The sequence below is a fragment of the Eublepharis macularius genome, chromosome 2 (genome assembly GCF_028583425.1).
Source record: "Eublepharis macularius isolate TG4126 chromosome 2, MPM_Emac_v1.0, whole genome shotgun sequence".
NCBI classification, from domain to species: domain Eukaryota; kingdom Metazoa; phylum Chordata; class Lepidosauria; order Squamata; family Eublepharidae; genus Eublepharis; species Eublepharis macularius.
This window is the reverse complement of record NC_072791.1, coordinates 102,235,775-102,254,076: the sequence shown is the minus strand read 5'-3', so window position 1 is coordinate 102,254,076 and position 18,302 is coordinate 102,235,775. Positions and strand designations below refer to the sequence as shown.

At 42.2% G+C, this 18,302-nt stretch overlaps 1 protein-coding gene across 1 annotated transcript in view; it reads right to left on the bottom strand.

The window, feature by feature from the left end:
* The window catches only part of GAS2 (growth arrest specific 2), a 232,832-nt gene extending 215,054 nt beyond the window's left edge, over positions 1–17,778 (bottom strand). Inside the window, exon 1 of the mRNA XM_054972360.1 lies at positions 17,692–17,778. The gene's annotated coding sequence lies outside the window, so the exon portion shown is untranslated. The remainder of the gene's footprint in view (positions 1–17,691) is intronic.
* Positions 17,779–18,302: the final 524 nt, after the last annotated feature.

Sequence of the window (18,302 nt, the reverse complement as noted above, 5' to 3'; positions counted from 1 at the left end):
CAACTTGCCTGGGCCCAGCAGCAGCCTGCACATCTTGGCTCAGCCTGGCAGTGGCTACTGCACAACTCACCTGAGCAACTTGCTGCCACACAACTTTTACAATTTTGCTATAATTTCCCCAGGGAGAGCCTACTAAGAGAAGGAAAGCAGTGAAAGCTGATAGCCAGTGTGATGTGGTAGTTAGTGTGTCAGACTATGATCCATGACACCTAGTTTCGAATCTCCACTAGGCCAAGGAAGTTTGTTGGTTGACCTTGGCCCAGTCTCTCTCTCTCTCAGCCTACTCTCCTCACAAGGTGGTTTTTCTGATGATAACATGGAGAAAAAGGAGAATTATGCTTTGGTTCCCCATTAGGAAGAAAGGTGGGGTACAAATGAATAAATAACGCTGAAGACTGGGGGCATGGTCAGTGAGTGGGGAGAAGAAAAGAGAGCAGAGAAAGGGGATAGGATATGCAATATGCCAGAAAGAGGAAAGAGCATGGGGAAGAGATACTGGGCAATATTAAGTGACCCCCCTCCCAGTTCTTACAGAGGGACAGATATAGGTATTCACTAACACATCAGCAGCTGGGTTACAAATGGGTTTTCACATCCATTACCTTTACCCAATTTCACTTGAAAAGTGTTTGCACTCAAGGTCCATGATCACTTGTTAGGGAACAAAGAACTGCAGGTAGGAAATAGAAGAAAGAATCAGACAAAGTGCTTCCCCAGAGAGCTTGATGCATCCACTGGCTACAGCTAGGAAGGAGCAGCAGCTGGAACAGGGTAGAGAGCTCTGATGAGCCCTATTTTGTAATGGAACAAAACAAGCAACTGCCTTCTCATTTTTTATTTTTCCTTTTGCTAAAACTAGCATGTTATTTTCTTACCACCATTCAGATCCTCTTCCCCAAGGTACAGTAAAATGACAAGATTTGTTGTATTCTTCTTAATACAGATTGTTAACACTAATAATGGCTAACAATCTTCACAAAAGTACTAATTAGCTTTATTTTAAAGAGGGTAAGAGGAAGGAACAAATGTCTGTGTTAAAATTCTCTACAGGGAAACAGCATCAGCAGCCCACATGCATCACAAATACATCAAACAGAAAGCAAACTGCAGCACCAGTTCAAGGTGTTTTGCTACCCCAAGCAAGCTGAGGATAGAGCAAGTCTGGGAGGCAACGAAGGGTGCAAACCACATCCACGGACTCCTCTCCCACTATGCCACTGGTGATTGGGAATAGGATGATCCTCTGCAGTGCTGCTTGAACCTCTAGAACTTGCAATGCAAGTGTGAGCCATTGGGAAATGGCTCACCTCCTCCGGTTCTGCCACCACCTGGGAGATGAGCCCCAGTCTAGGGTTTGCCTTGGCAGGGCAGTAGTAGGGTAGCTCTACAAGTGTCACTTCCTCCCATATGAGCACTGGCTGAGAGAAGACAAGTCCCAGTGGCACTTCCAGAACCTGGAAAGTGGGGGATACACACCATGCCCATTTCTTCCTTCTGCACCAATGCTCTTTCAAAGTTAGGCAAACAGCTGTTTGGATTGCCTGTGAAGCAGCCCTGGCAACCTGTTGTTTCTGACATCATAGCAATTTTGGAAATCCTACTGCCTTTCCCCATGGAGAACGAAGCCCCATGCAGACGCCGTGATCATGTGGGCACTCACCATGTGGGGAGGGAGAACAGATATGATGGTGATGGACCCACCTCCTGCCTCCTTGCAATTGCTGAGGAGTCTGCATGAAGCAAGCACACAGTGGAAGTGCCCCTGAGTACATGCCCTCCTTGTGATCAGTAATGCTGGTTTTGGAACATTGCTGACCGTGGGGGGAAGGTACACACAGGTGGGCACTTCCTCCATGTATTCGCCCCCACTCAGCAATTACATGGAGGCAAGGGGTGGGGCTACCACGCTCCTGCCCCCTTCCCTGAGAGGTAAGTGCCCACCAGTTAGGAGATATCTGCATAGGACTAGAATGTGCTTCTACTATTTATCTCACAAATTAATACTAAAACTAGGGTCAGACTTGGAGATTGCCAGTATCTTGCAATGGTGCTTGCTTGCTTGTTTGATTATTTATAGTCTGCCTTTCTCACTGAGACTCAAGGTGGATTACATTGTGGAAGTCAATATGATCAAGAGTTAGGGCATTCAATGAACAATACAATAGGGTATGGGTTGCGGGAAATTCAAAACATGCATAAATTTGCCATCATTGGCAAATGCAGCCTACAAATGTTTAGAAAGGAGGGAGGGGAATGGGAATGAAATGAAAATGCTGAGCTTGATTTGAAAGTGTCCATCAAGCCAGGAATCTCGATGATCTCCCATTCAATGTTCATGGTCTAAAAGGAAGCATGATCTGTCAGCTTGAATCAGGATCAGATTCTAATAATCTACCATGTTACACAACTCTGAGCACGTGGCATTACACAGGCAGCCAACAGCCTTCCTCAAAGGACCAGCAAGAGATGGCTCTGCCTGTTTCTCCAGGTTTCTTTGTGGGCAACATCATTACTTGCATGTTTGCCAAATGACTGCAGGGAGCTAAGAACAACTGTCAGCTGATGAGGCTCTCCCCCGCCTGGAAGACAATGAAAATCTGAATAGCCGAGTGCTTCCAATGCAGCAAATAAATCCTTGCCAACATTCTGCACCTGATTCTGAAGATTTAAGATTGTTTTACTTATGGATTTTAAAGCAAAGTTTTTTTAAAAAATCAGTATTTAAAAGATAGTTTTGCACCAAACCATTCACTAGTACAATCAGCAATCTAAACATAAACTACTTGCCACACATACTAAGAAGTCACTACTGTGATGCATCCAGCCTGATCCTATCTATTTTACTCAGAAGAAAGTCCCATTGTGTTCAGAAACAGTCCCAAAAAAGTGAGTACAAGATTATAATGTTTCAGATAGTAAATGTTTTTCCTTGGTAAGGCTGATTGCAGGCTGACTAAAGAAATATTGCTGCTGGTTCGAGTATCTCAAAAATAAGCGGCACTTGAACCCTGAATGCATGAAAGAAGAAGCATCCTCTATGTTCCTAGAACATGTAAAAATATAGGAAACCTATTTCCATGCTAGTGTGATGCTTTGAAAGAATCAATTATTTAAAAATGGCATGCCTGCAAGTCTACTAAAATGACTTTCAGCACATAATTATAATGCACACCAGCAATTAAAGCCACTTATAGCCGGATTGGGCAGCAGAAAGGCCTCGAGTCATAGCTGGCCCTGCACATTTCTCTCCATCCGCTCTTCAAGTCTGTGCTGTTGTTTGAGAACTCTCTCTCACCCCAGTCATTCAAGGGGAATGGTTTGTTCTACTTTTGGGAAAAGGGCTCAGATTTAATTCACAGTCCAGGTACTGCCTGCCTAGAACCATTTCTCTGTTATGTAAGGAAATCAGAAAATTTTTATTTCACTGACAATTCGAGAACATTCACATACTGGAGACAGCAGAGGAAAGAGGCCAAGAATAGTAGTGTTTATCAATAGAATAATCATGATAAATCTTCAGTAAATAAAAGTTCTATGTGAATAAAGTACTGCTGAATATGTAAAGAACATAAATAGGATTGCACAATGTTAAAAGACAGAGTTTGAAAACCTATACATATTCGTGTGTATTTGACTGACAATTATTCATAATGAACCAAACTTGTACTGTAATCAGTACTGTTGTACTGATTACAACATACCGATTTTCATCCCCAGCACGTGATGCCACTTCAGCTGAACAATATTTGAAAGGTTGGCTGTTCCCACATGCAGTTAAAGCGATGGGCTACTTACTGAATGCTGGCGTTTTTTCTCCCACAGATTCCAGACGCCTCCAATTTCAAAGCGGAAGCAGGCAGTTTGGCTTTCGTTTGTTCAGCGTCCTTTACCCGGCACAGGAAAGAGTGGGAAATCCCGTTCTCACAAAAGATGCTGAACAAACGAAAGTGAAACTGCCTGCTTCCACTTTGAAATCGGAGGCATCTGGAATCTGTGAAAAAAACTGCCAGCATTCAGTAAGTAGCCTGTCGCTTTAACAGCATGTGGAAACAGCCAATAGCTATTTCCCTCCACCATCTTAACAATACTATATACCTGTGGGCACATTTTGGGCACATACAGTGTAAACTTATGTAAAGTTACTCCAGTCTATACCCACTGATTTCAATGGGCTTAGAGTAGAGTAACATGGTATAAGATTGCACTGCTACAGTGCAAACTGAAACAGTTACACTAGTCTAAGAGCTAAGCTACACAAGATGACTTACACGAGTTTGTGTGAGTGACTAGAAGTACATGTGCTCCAACCTCCCCATGTTGACTTTTCCCTAAGCTATGTACATGTCCTGTAGCTTCAGTCCATGCACATGTTCTGTAACTTCGTGTAGCTGCATTTGCAAGAGTCTGTGGTCATAACCAGAGTTGTCAGTGCAGAGCGCTGATTTTGGCATGAGGGGACAAGGAATGGTATTCCATGATGCACCTTCTCTTTCTGCAGTCGACAAAATTAAACCATTGTTTCCAATGGGAAACGCAATTTGGGGCTTTCGTGGGCTCTGGGAGGCCATTTTTGGACCAAATTTTACCAAATTTGCTGGGAACCTACGCCTAACTGTCCTCTAATTACCCCTCAGGTTTCATGAAGATTGGACTTGGGGGGGGCATTATGGACCCCCAAAGAAGGTGCCCCCAACCACCACTAATCTCCATTATTCCCTATGGTGAAAACTATGGGGGCTATCCAGGGGGATGGGGGTAGCATTTTGCAAAAGAAATCTTCAAAATTTTCAGGGACATACTCCTGGCTGTCCTCTAAAGGTGCCCCAACTTTCATGAAGATTGGATCTCAGAGGGCCATTACATGCTCTCCCCCAAAGAAGGTGCTCCCAGCCACCTCCAATCTCCATTATTCCCTATGGCCAAACCTAGGGGAGCTATCTAGAGGAACTATCTAGGGGAGCTCTCTAGGGGACTGGGGTAGCATTTTGCAAGCAAAATCCACCAAATTTACAGGGGACCTACTCCTAACTTTCATCTAAAGAACCCCCAAGTTTCAGGGAGATTGGACCCTGAGGGAGCAATGATCCATGTGTTTCTGCAGTGGAAATCATTTCCCCCCACAATAGAAACTAATCGAGAGTGGCTGGTCAGTCTGTTCTGGGAGTGCTAGGATTTGCGGGGTGTGTGTGTGTGTGTGTGTGTGTCATTTTGTTTCTCTTGGGCTGTCTGGTATGTAGATTGTAATTGAGACTGTGCCTATGTCCATGGCAGCCATGATCCATGTGTTTCTGCAGTGACAGTCAGCTTTTTCCTACAATTAAAAAACAAAACAGGGTGTCTAGGGGCACCTTCTTTGCAGGGCCATAAAATGGCCCCCCATGGTCTAATCTCGCTGAAACTTGGGAGGGGGGTCTTTAGAGGATCCTAATTTTCTCCATGGGGAATAATGGAGATTGAAGGTAGCTGGGGTCACCTTCTTTGAGGGGCCATATAATGGTCGCTGGGGTTCGATCTTCATGGATCTTGGGGGGGGGGTCTTTAGAAGACAGTCAGGAGTAAAATTTTGAAGATTTCTTTTGCAAAATTCCACCCCATCCCCCTGGATAGCCCCCATAGTTTTACCCATAGGGAATAATGGAGATTAGGGCACCTTCTTTGGGGGGGGGGCATAAAATGACCTCCTGAAGTCCAATCTTCATGAAACTGGGGGGGGGTCGTTATAGGACAGTTAGGAGAGGTCTCCAGCAAATTTGGTTAAGAACTACCCCCCAGGTCCCCCCAAAGCCCCAAATTGCATTTCCCATTGGAAACAATGGCTGAATTCTACCAAATTTGCTCTGTACTGCCATTGAAAATTTGAGCATGTGCAAAGAGAAGATGCATCATGGAATACCATATCTCATCTCGTAGGAACAGGGAGGAAACCCATGCCAGTCCCTATACAGGATCGACTGCTGTGTGGCTGAAGTGTGCAAGTGAACAGGAAAGTAATGGAGGAAACACATGTAAGTGCAATCATGCTTTCTTCACATGTAATTCATCTTGTGTAGTTCAGCTCTAAGTGTGCTTAGATAGGCGTAACTTGACTTACTCTATTGACAACTATCCTAGAACTATAAATCACACAGCAATGTTAGTGTAAGCCCTTACCTTTCAGGAGAGCTAGATTTAAATTAGTACAGAGCTGAGTTTCTGCAACTGCTTTATTTTTATTCTATACACCAATCATGAAGCAGCAGAAATGCTCCATGCACATATCACTACTGAAAATATGGAGCATAAGGCTTATATTTTTCACCTGGCAAATTATGAAATTTCAGCTGTTTACAATAGCTGTGGAGCAAAAGCAGGACATCATAAGACTACACATTCACAGATATTCACTCACATTGCTGTAATTATTCGATACAGGGTTGGAAAACTGATTACTAATATTGAATGCCCTTTGTTATCCATCAAAACACACAATGTTTCAGAATGCTGTAACAAAATTGCTAGACTTGTGTTTACATCAAACAACTTTCATTTATTCATTTTATTTCTTTTATTTGTTCCTTTGAAAAGTGTTATCTTTAATTCCAAAAACACTATTCTCATACTGACAGATTTTTTAAAAAATTGAAAAAGGAAGTTAGAGAAGCAGGACTGACTTGGACAATATGGACAAACTGTGTTCATAACAAATGTTCTACTTTTTATTGGATAGAGCTCTAATTTTTTTAAACAATCTATAAAGTTCATCAGCCATTCCCAGCCCTAGCAGCCATCCTGATAACCCAGAAGTGCGCATGGCAACACTTGCATTGATGGAAGTCTCAAATGTGCTATGCCTATACATCCTTTGAACTTAATTATGTTGAAGTTTCCTAAAGTTCTGAAGTTTGTAAGTTGCTATCATTTCTGAACAGAGTTTGTGGCATGTTTGAGTGGTTTTATATATTTTTTCCATCACAAAATTCCTATGGTTGAAAACATAGAAACGTCAGCCTGGAAGATGCCAAAATGATCATCTAACCCAACCTTGTGTACAATGCAGGAAATCCATAGCTATCCCCCTCCCTCTCCCCCAATGCCCCCTACTCTATGCCTGGAGGAGGAAAAGACTGACACCTGGCCCATGGACATGAGATTCAGGACTGACTAGGGATTTGAACTTGATTCCTGTCCCATATGCTAGCCACTACTACATTCCAGATACCTTCCATTTTGAACTATCAAAGGTCAGTCTTTCAGCTCGTCATCAGGTGGAACTCCCTATGAACTCAATTAGAACCTGAAAGATTTCAAGATCAGAATTCAAAGTATCTTCATTTGATTCTGCATTTGGATTTTAACATGGATACCACTTTTATACATTTAAATACACATGTAGACATTTAAATAACATTGGTCGGTTTCAAGACTAATTATGACATGTTACAAATTCTGACTCTAGCAAATGGATATAAATACTTTGAGCACTTACTTACCTCTGTGTCTTTCACTTCAGGCACAGACTGTACCAGTCCTTCACAGGGACCTTTTAGTAGAGACAGGACTTTGTTTACACTCAGTCAAACTGCACCTCATATTTATGCAATGCAGCCTCTTTTTTCTCCACCTCTAGGATAGTAATGAGGCATCTCTAATTCTTAGCCTTATTGTCTGCATAAAGAATTCATTGCAGGATAGTTTACAGTACACCTAATGGCATGTAACAGTTTCAACAAGTTGGAAGGTTACATTCCTTCTCATTCACTCCCACCAAACAGTGGAGTTTTTATGTTACTAGACAGTAGTGCATTTAGTTTTCTGTGTATTGTAGCTTAGCCCAGTAGTTTGCCAGTCCAGTAACTCAAACTGTCTGCTGATGTTTGTCAGTGATCATCTGGGGTAACCAAAAAAGATAACCCTTTAATATCATTCATCTGTGATGTTTTTTGTTGATGTTGGCAATAATTAGTAAAAACAATATCATCTGTGGATTAAAACCACATGGGGTTGGAAGGGATTCGTTTGTCCAAGTGCTAGCAAGTAATATTTTCCAAATTACCTTTTGAATTGAGCACAAGCTATGCAGTGACTGAAGTTTAGTGTTTTAATCACCCCCAAAAGCTTCATAAATGCCTCTTGCTCTAACTTATTTGTGCTACCAAAGGCCAAGTTTGCAAAATTATTTAGAAAGCACAACTTTCGAAAGCATATCTGAACAGAACAAGATTTAAGGATGGATGACAGCTTTTCTACAGAATTTTACAAATTCCTGGTAGAGAGTTCAATCAATGGCTATTAGTCATGATGTTTAAATGGAAGCTCCATGTTCAGAGGTAGAATATTTCCAAATACCAGCTGCTGGAGAGGGCAACAACAGGAAACAGCTTTGGCCTCCATGCTCTGCTTGAAGGGCTTCTCCGGACATCTGCCTGGTCACCATGAAAAGCAGGATGGACTACTGGTGCTACCTGTCAAGAGGTTTGGGAAGGGCTGTGGCTCAGTGGCAGAGCATCTGCTTGGCACATAGAAAGCCCCAGGTTCAATCCATGCAATCTCCAGTTAAAGGAACTTGGCAGTAGGTAATGTAAAAGCTATCAGCCTGAGATGCTGGAGAACCACTGCCAATCTGAGTAGACAGTACTGACACTGATGGACCAATGGTCTGGTTTAGCATAAGGCAGCTTCACATGTGCTCAATAACAACAACAACAACAACAACAACAACAACAACAACAACAACAACAACAACAATAATAATAACAATAAAAGAATTCTGGGAAATCCTAAGAATAATATTTATGTAGCCTTGAGTTTACAACGTTCGGCATGTGCTTTAGCTCAGTAATCTTTCCAATAATGCTCTCAGGTAGGCCAATATTATTATCACCATATTGCAGATAAAGATGAGAGGATAGTGTCTTGCGTAAGGCCACCCAGATAATCAAGAGACATTTCAACCAGGGACTTTCTAGCTCACATTCTTACCAACTACAGCAATTAGTCACATTACTAGTATTATGGTGAAGGAAATCCATGTGCACTACCTGATCCATTTTAAAACATGATTTCAGTATAACCTGGCAACTAATTTGGAGGATTTGTACATAAAAGATGTCATACTACCAGATGTGAAGAACAGCTAACCACTCTGCCTGGCCAGATGCCCTGACTGAGCCTCTAACGAATCTAATGTTTTAATTTTATCTACCCTGCAATCCTTACCAATTATTCTAAACTGATAACACTTAAACATGTAATAACTGTATATATCACATTGTATATATCACACGTGATATCTATACATGTGTACAGATATCACATGTATATATATTACACTCCTATCACATTGTACGCCCATGTCTATGGCCCTTGTTACATTACTGGGGGGAAAACAGACTGGAAACCAGTGGACATTATTTTCATGATGTGAATAAAAAGTGCAGAAAGGCCGCAACATAGCTAATTAAGCAGATGGGAGACAAGCTGCAGATGCAGACAATCATCAGTTTCTTTGGCTACAAGGCAATGATATAGGACAGTAGCCACTTTGGAAATAAATTAGTAAAGGACGAGAAGCCAAAGCTGAATTTAACAAAGGCTGATTAAGTTTCTGTTCCCCCTTAAGATAAAAAGGCATTTAATATAAGAGAACTACTCTGGCCCTTCTTCTCCTCTCATCCCTCTCCCCGCCCTCATGGCTTCGTTGAGAACACTGATTTGTAAGTAGGAATGCCAAGACTTGCCAAGTAGGTTGCTAGAAATCACAGAAACTTGGTGGCCCAAATATTCAGAAATTAGGATTTATGTTCTGCCCACAAAGTATATAGTTAAGCTAATATAATTATAGTAAGGAGATGTGGATCTACACCCAAACTGAAGTTTATGTGTGCAGGTTAACATTGCCAAATGCTCCTAATTGTTTTTTTTTCTTCCAGAAGTTCACTTTTAAAAGCATTTCCTGGATAGTCTCCTAAGAAGGACATTGCATGTGACTACTATTAGCGTTGCCAACTCTGGACTGAAAAATTCCTGGAGATTCGGGGTAGAGCCTGGGGAGAGTGGGGTCTCCAGACCCCAACTGGAGTTTGACAATCTCACTCCTGCCACATGAAGCATTTTGATATGGACATACATTCATATCTCCATTAAAGTGAGGGCACTCATTTGTGACTTAACAAGATGTGGACAGCAAGGTCTGGATCGTAGATTGGCTCACTAAACTTCTTTATTAGTGTGCCAGTTTCACCACTCATATCATGTACATGAGAACAAGCTTCAGCAGATATTGTTTCATAGACCTACATTTGGAATGTTTATGCTGTTGTTATGCTGTGTGTAGCAAAGCACCGGAAGCATCAGATACTAGTCCTAGCAAGGCAGTACAGCATACTAGGAGATTTCAAGACGGGATCTTCTACCTGAGATCCTGGAGAACTGCTACTTGTCAGAATAGAGAGTTTCAGACCAGACGAGTCAGTGGGTTGAACTGATATTATAGTCTGTCCTTAAGGGGCAGAGATCAAGAAACAGACAAACTCTCAAGATTAACCTTTCTTACTGTTTCCATTGTACCACTAAGGCATCAATCAGATTAAGAATAGTGCTTTTATTTATTCTCACAAGTTGCAATTGACTTATTCTCAATAACTGCAATAGTTGCAATAATTTTCTAGCAAAAAGCACCAAAAGCACAAGACAAGCTTATATTGAAACTAATGTTTGATAGAAGAGCAGACTAAACAATAAACTACAGAAAGTGCACACACAAATAGAACTATAAACAGTACAAATAATTCTAGAAAAACTAGTAAACTAATACCAGAAGTAAAAAATAACAGATGCAACCATCAGTCATTGAAAGCTATGATAAAACAGATACATGGCTTCTAATTTTCTAAAACTGAAACAAAAATACCCTAGAGGGGATTGTGCAGAGGAAGCTTCACTGAGGACAGTAATCAGAAGAGATGGAGAGGTCCTAGAAGAGAAAGTGCTTTGTCATCTCCAAAATAATTATTAAATAAGTTCCATTTGCCTAGCATTTATAGAATAGTGTTCTGGAGTAGAGATGGGCACGATCTGCATTACGATCGGAAAAAACCCACGATAATGGCGATCGTGCCATCTGCCGGGTCGCGCGATTGTGACCCGGCAGATTGTGATCGTCCACAGCCAACGATCCAGTGATCGGGAGAGGCCTGGATCATTGCGTTCGGGCTCGGATCGGGGATCCAGACACTCAGGCACCAGCAATCTATTCCCCTGGCAATGGAGCCAGGGGAAAGCCTGAGCTCTGTTTGCCCTCCTTCTGTCGCCCTGGAAACCCGAATGGAAGCCCAGCTTTCTTTGATCAGCAGGGCTTCCTTCCAACCACAGAGCAGCAAAGCAGTCACAAGTTGGGAGAAGACACCCAGGGGAGGGAGGGGGAAGGGGGTGTTCTGTAGCCATGGGCACTCCAATCTCATCCCTGCAAACCCTGATAGGCAGCTCTGACAGCCAAACACAGACCTCCTGTGTTGCTGAATGGGACCTGAGGGGAGGCGGCTCATCGCCACCTCCCCATGCCCGCCAGGCCCAGCGGCCGCCACCACAACCCACCTTCCCACATAGCTGGGAATAGCAGCATGGCCTGCTTTGGCCTCCATGATCCACGATCCACGGCTCGGGAATGGGAGATGATCGGTGTGGATTGTGAATTCGGGATCATCGCTGGCGCCAATCCACGATCAGCTGGATCATTGTTATTTTTTCAGATCGTGCCCATCTCTATTCTGGAGTATTCAGGTGATGCCCAGCAAGCCTCTATTTTGTTGTAATTTGTATCTCTCCATCTTGGCTTCAAGATCAACTTCTTATTGCTAGTCACAGGTTGTTCAAAGATGACTTCTGGGCCATCTATAATACAAAGGTTTACATCCAGCAGAGAAAAGGAAAGCTTAAGCATAGTTCCACATCTTACCATGCTCACTGGTAACAATAGCAACTTTAGAAAGAAACAATTCCCTCTTTTCTATTAGCCTTGAGACCATTAATCAGGACCTCTCAGTACTTAATCGAGAGCACTTTCATACAAGACACTTCATTGGTTTGGCACTCAAACTTCAGAAAGAACTAAAGGCTACATTAGCATTTCCCACTAAGAGGTTCCGAGTCCATAGTGATCTAATGTGGAATAGAGTTTAGGTCGTCACAAATCCAAACACAGTAAAACTGCCTCCAACACACCCAGAAACACCCCTTCCACTCTTCATTTTCAGTGCTCCGGGTCCTGGGAGCACCCTCCCTCTTTCCTTCAGTCAATCAAGGAGCACACCAGTTCACCTATCTGGATTCCCTTCACCTTTCTCAAAGCCAGAAAAAACAAATATGCCTTCAAGCTTCTAGCCCTATAAAAGAAGTCAGAATCTGTCCCTAAATCTATTTGCACCACTCCTGCTGTGTAACCCAAGAGGGCTGAATAACTTGCATATTCAGCTCTCCAATACTAATTACAATGCTCCACTGTGCTTTCCTTGGGTCTGTTCAGAGAACCTATAAGTATACTCTAACTGACCCCAACCATGCGGGTTCAATAGGTTTGAGGTACCCATCTTGATGCAGTAGGACATCTCTGCTGTTTTCCCTTTTGGATTTATCCAGTGTATTATTGGCTGCCCACTTGGGACCCCTGCCTAGGATTTGGACCAGTGCCTGTTTAGACAAATAGCTATAGGTCCCTGCTTCCCCCACCTCTTTTGGTCTCTTGGTTCCACTTGCTTGATACACATTGCACAGTTTACAAATGTACATTTGCAATATTCAGATGTTAACATGGGTGTCCCAACTCCTGGAATTATCATGACTGCTTCAGATAGTATTAAGATCTTTTAATTTAGTGGTATAATTAATGTACTAATATTTCCCTTCAATTAAACAATGTCAGTACTTTTTTCAAATTTGTGTTAGGACTTGTTACTTTGTCAATCCATCCCCTGATTGATACAGTTCCTAGGACTGACAGGTGGGTAAAGAAAGGTTTTCTTCCTTATATTCAGGCTATTGTAGTGTGATTTGGAATGGAAAGTGACCACCTGATACATTTAAGGTATATATTTCCCCTGACACAGTAACATGAGATTAAGTAGAAGGCAATCAAGTGTGTTATCTCTTCACTGAAGACCTATGACTAAAACATGCACCTGTACCATTTACTTATCTGAATTCTAGCATACCCATTATGTAGAGCTGAAATGGATACCAGCATGTTAATTATTTTCTCATATCCCTGCTAGCTATCCTTAGCTAGTTGGAATAAAACAATTTGGCAGCTTCCAGAAGATGTAAAAACTCAGGTTTTGTGAGACTCCAAGGAAATAGATTCCCAAAGCTAACAGACAGCCTCTAAGAACATTCCTCTATGTACCCTTTTATTTTGTGCATGGATAGAGAGGATCAAGCATAAAGGTCATGGAGGCAGTGTCTTGGGTATACATGGCTCAAGTTGTTCAGGACTTTATAAATCATCACCTTGAATTGAGTTTGGAAGGCAATAAGGAGCTAGCACATACACTAGAGCACCGGTATAAATGTGGTCCATATTAACTTACTAATATTCCTAGATCTGAGGCTAAGAGAATAAAATATAAGAATATATATATTAGCCCTAACTACATTAAAAGTAACAACATATATAATCTTAATGGTATTTTTTCTTTAACAACAACAAATAACTGGATAAAATATAAGCTCACTCATATGCAGAAAGCACAGTTGTATTTTTGTAAGGAAATTCAATCTTTTTTCTAGTTATTTTATTATCCATATAAACCATACCACAACCAATTTAGCCCAGAGTTTCTGGAACTCTCCCAGATTAGCTTGGAGCATATGTACATGTTAAAAGAAAGGGGGAGTGGAAAGGAACGAGGGGAACCACCATCTGAAACTCATTAATCAATTAGAATTTTTAAGAGCTTACATCAAAATGTGATCTATACTGATAAAGTAAACTTTAATTCACAAGCAGCCTTTGTCCTTTGTATTATGAATACATCTGATACAAAGTGAATGGTGTGCTTAAAATGCACTGGGACAGGAACCTGGCACATGGCTACACACTGATGTCTAATACTAATATAAGCCTTGTGGGTTGGAAGCCAATACAAAATGAAATTAGCAAATATATTTATCTTTTTGCAGCTGGCCACTAAAAGCACAAAAAAATCTTGATCAATCTTTTCTCTAGAATAGAATTGTTGAGAGTAGGTGACTCAGTAAAGATTGGGATTTTTCAATGCCTGTTCTGCTGGACAAGATTCTTTAAACAAATTTCTGCTGTAGACCTGAATGATTAAAATCTGCTGGGGTTTATCTTGCTGCAGTACATGGCAGGGAATAAGTTCATATTCTGCATAGGTATGTTTCTGGCTACTATATGAAATCACCTCTCTCCAATCCAAGGACTGCTGATGTTTGTGATAAGAGAATCATCACATTTTTAACCCTATGTTTCTCGCTGCCACCGCAAATTATTCTCTCCTTTTTCCCCCAACATAAAACTGGTTAAAGTGTGTTACATACTCTGAAATGATGTTTTGATGTCATCCAGAAATGATATTGTGAAAGATAACCTGCCAACACTACCCAGACACTAGAAAAGTACTCACATCAACAGGCATGGATCCAGTCTGGATCCAGCAAATCAATGTGCATATCATATAAGCCATTTACAAATTGGCACACACCATGCAACTAAGCCATACATTTGTGCTGATACAAATATTCAGCGAAATGTTTATTTAACAAGAAATAACAACACTAAGGTTTTAATGTATAAAAATATTGTTTGGTCTTAAGGTCATGTGCTTTGCTGCCATGAGGTGCAGTAATGGAGTGTCAGTATTTAAAAGTTACAATAACATCTGAAGCAATTTCATCACATGTCCAGGCTAATGATAGGGCAATCCTACTGCCAATTCTCACTACATGATTGCAATCCTTGGCGTGCCTGTTCTCATGTTATTTTCTGGAGAGCTGCGCAGATGATGTGGTTAGGCCAGTGTCACTTGAGAGAAGATCAGCAGCATGGTCAAAAACATGGCCAGACCCATCCATGGAACTGATAGGAGTGACACTGGCACAGAGAACTGCAGCATGGGTTCCTGCCATGAGATTCAGATCTTCTAACGTTACTGGAAGAGCACAGAAAGAAGAAATGATGTAGCTGCTCTCTACCCCAAAATGTCAGAAGGGGACAATGGTGAGGCTAAAGAACTTGGCACGTGCTCAAAAACATTCTCTGTAAGAAAAGGCCCCTTGATATATGAGGGCAAAGCTTAGCTAATGGTGAGGCTAATGAACTCAGCACATGCTCAGAAGCATTACCTCTCAGAAATGGACCCTAAATCATTCTTTTCTGCTTAATCAAGGATGTTAAAGAAATCAGCATATGCTCAAAAGTATTCTGATGCTTTTAGAGCTGAACCCAGAGAGGCAAACAGATTTTAAGGGCAATATGTTGAATTAAGTTCCTTGGACCTCCTCAGGGACTTCAATGCAAGAAAATTTCCATTCAACCCCTAATAGTAAACCAGTTGTTTTATCACTCTGCCATTACTGTACAATACAGTAATAATCCTCATGATCACAGCAGGGACCATGGTACCTTCTGTACTTATCCACTTCTGGGGTCAATATTTCACCTAGCTGACCAGTGGCATTGGGAAGCTAACTCATACACTGCTTTAAAATCTGTTCTGTGGCCTACTGCACCCTACCAAATGCATTCCAGAACATCAGCTACAAATCTCCCATTAAAATAAAGCCCACATCACGAAGCCATTACACTTGGCATGGCATCTGCTCCGCAGTGAAGACCCGATCCAAGATTTAATGGATTTGTAGAGACGAAAAGCAACCCTCCCCCAGCACATCTTTCTCCTTTCAGCTTATAATCGTTATGATAAAGCTACACTTTCAATAGAACGCAGGGCGGTGTCAGAGGTGCAGAAAACCTGCAATGCGACGGGAAAGGGAGGAAAATTTTCTCTGCGTCTCACATTCCCCTTTCAAATACGAAGGCAAAGCCATCCAAGTCGAGACCGGGGCTCCAATCCAGAAAACAGAGCGCACTTCGATCGTTTGGAAGGGGGAGGGGAGGAAAGCAGCCTGAAGAAGCAAGGCGGTAACATGATCTGCGCAAATAATAATAGAGAGCCTGTCTCGCTCCCTCACTCTTGTCTGCATCCATCTGCACTTCACAGGCAGAAAGACAAGGAGGACTGTGCATTAAACTCTCCCCTGGGGGGGGGGGGTCGGGCTGATCTAAAAGATCTGCAGTTAAGTGAGGGAAAACACTATTTCAGAGTACCCCCCCTTTCCTAGCCATAGTTGTTTCAATATTTGCTGCAGATGTTATTAAAGAACAATGCTATTGTGTTGGTTTTTTTAAAACAAGACCTCCACCACATTCCTTCTGATTGGATCGTAATTAAAGAAGAATTTAATAAGCTGCTATGGATGAAGCCTTATTCTATTATTGTTATTGTTGTTATATTTGCTTTGGCAACCTACTTTCGGTCATTCAGGGGGAGTGGGCTATAACCCCAAATAAGAAAATGAGTGTTTCAAATGGACAAATCCAAGGAAGAGGAGGGTTGGGGGAGCTTCAGAACACCCACTTAGGCGATTAGTATGAAGAACTCGATTCTCAGCCCAACACCAAGCATTACTGGCCAAGGGTTTTCCCCTAAACTCTCTGCTCCACCCTACTGCAACCGCTCGAGTCTTCGACCTCTAGTTGTGTAAAGAGGCTATATGGTTGTTTATGCGCATGCAAAAAAAAGAAGAAGAATCTTGAAATCCTGATAATAGTGGAGTCTAACTCGGATGAAGCTCTTCTGGGAAACTTCGATCTCTAGATGGTTAATGCGGCTGTTCTCATGAATGGGTGCTCTGAAGTTACCTTCCAAAACAACCAGCACGTACCACATATATAGTGATCCAAGTAGTGAATATACAATTGGCATCGCTCTCGTCCTCTCACACAAGCGCGCGCGCGCACGTCTGAACTGCTAGACTGGGCATATGCATGCTAAGCCCAGTTCTCCCATTTGGGAAAGACAAATGCAAACATGCATTCCTGGAGCGAAGGTAGAGTTCTGTATTCTAACCCCATAGTCATGCGCAAAGGCGTCGCTGCAGAATCCGATCAAGCTTCTGAAAGTGGAAAGTGATTTTTCAAGACATATACAGACACGCACACCCTCCATTTTTTCCTTTGCTCTTTCTAACTTGGTTTGTTACAAAATGAAAATGCATTCAGAAACCCAGGCAGCTAGCTTCATGCTTGCTTGCAAACTTTACAAGCCGGCGCCTGCCCTCCTCCAGGCAGACGCGTGTTTGTTCATCTTGCAAACTCTTGGCAAGGTGAGGGCGTTTGCTGGCCCCCGCAAACAAGAGGTGGACAACAATAGAAACTCTCCAAGACTGAGCGAAAGGGGACTAATTCCCCCCTGTTTGCCTCAGCTCCCCTGCCACTGAACTACAGCTGGGAAAGAAACAACTGCAGGCGCACACACGCCCTCCCCTTGTTTAGATCAGATGCAAAAAGCCCAGTCAGATGTTTCCTAATGGCTCGCAGCGGCGGTCACCAGAGTCCTCCCCCCCCCCGATGGCTATTTATTAGTAGCCGGCCAGTATTTCGCGCCCGCCTCCCTGTTTGCAAGGATTCTCACTCACTTTCTCTGTGCAGTGCCCTGGCGCTCTTCTCCACTCGCAGCCCGTCCTGTTCTCCCCTTCTGAGCAGTCCAGCAGCACTACTGCCACTCTTCATACTTCTGATCTCTCTGTACTTAGTGCTCTCTTTGGGAAACCTTTCCCCCCCCCGTCAGAAACAGATTTCCTACATTTCATCAGTCCGTACAGACTGAACGGAAGTTAAATGCTTACTTTTTTGAAAGGGGTGGGGGAGAAACACAATTGACACCGGCTTACCCTTGAAACGCAGAGAGATATTGAATTACAAACTATTGGCCAGGACTTGGGGCTGAGAATGATCCAGCTCTTATAATATTTATGCTGCTTCCAATACTCTGATTGGGGAGGGTGAAAAATGACCTAAAATGCTGGCTGAGATTTATTTGAAGCATTTAATGATACCACTATAAAACGGTTCCTTTTTGGACTCCTGTGATCCAATTTTAGCTTTATCCCGTTAAAGATAATTGGGTGCAATTCATATCACAGTCAATGGCAAAGTTCCCACTGATTTTAAAGCTGAAAAATATTGTGCTAGTTTATTGTGGCATTAGGTTTTATATGCAAAAGCCAGTATAATCAAATGCCTTGGG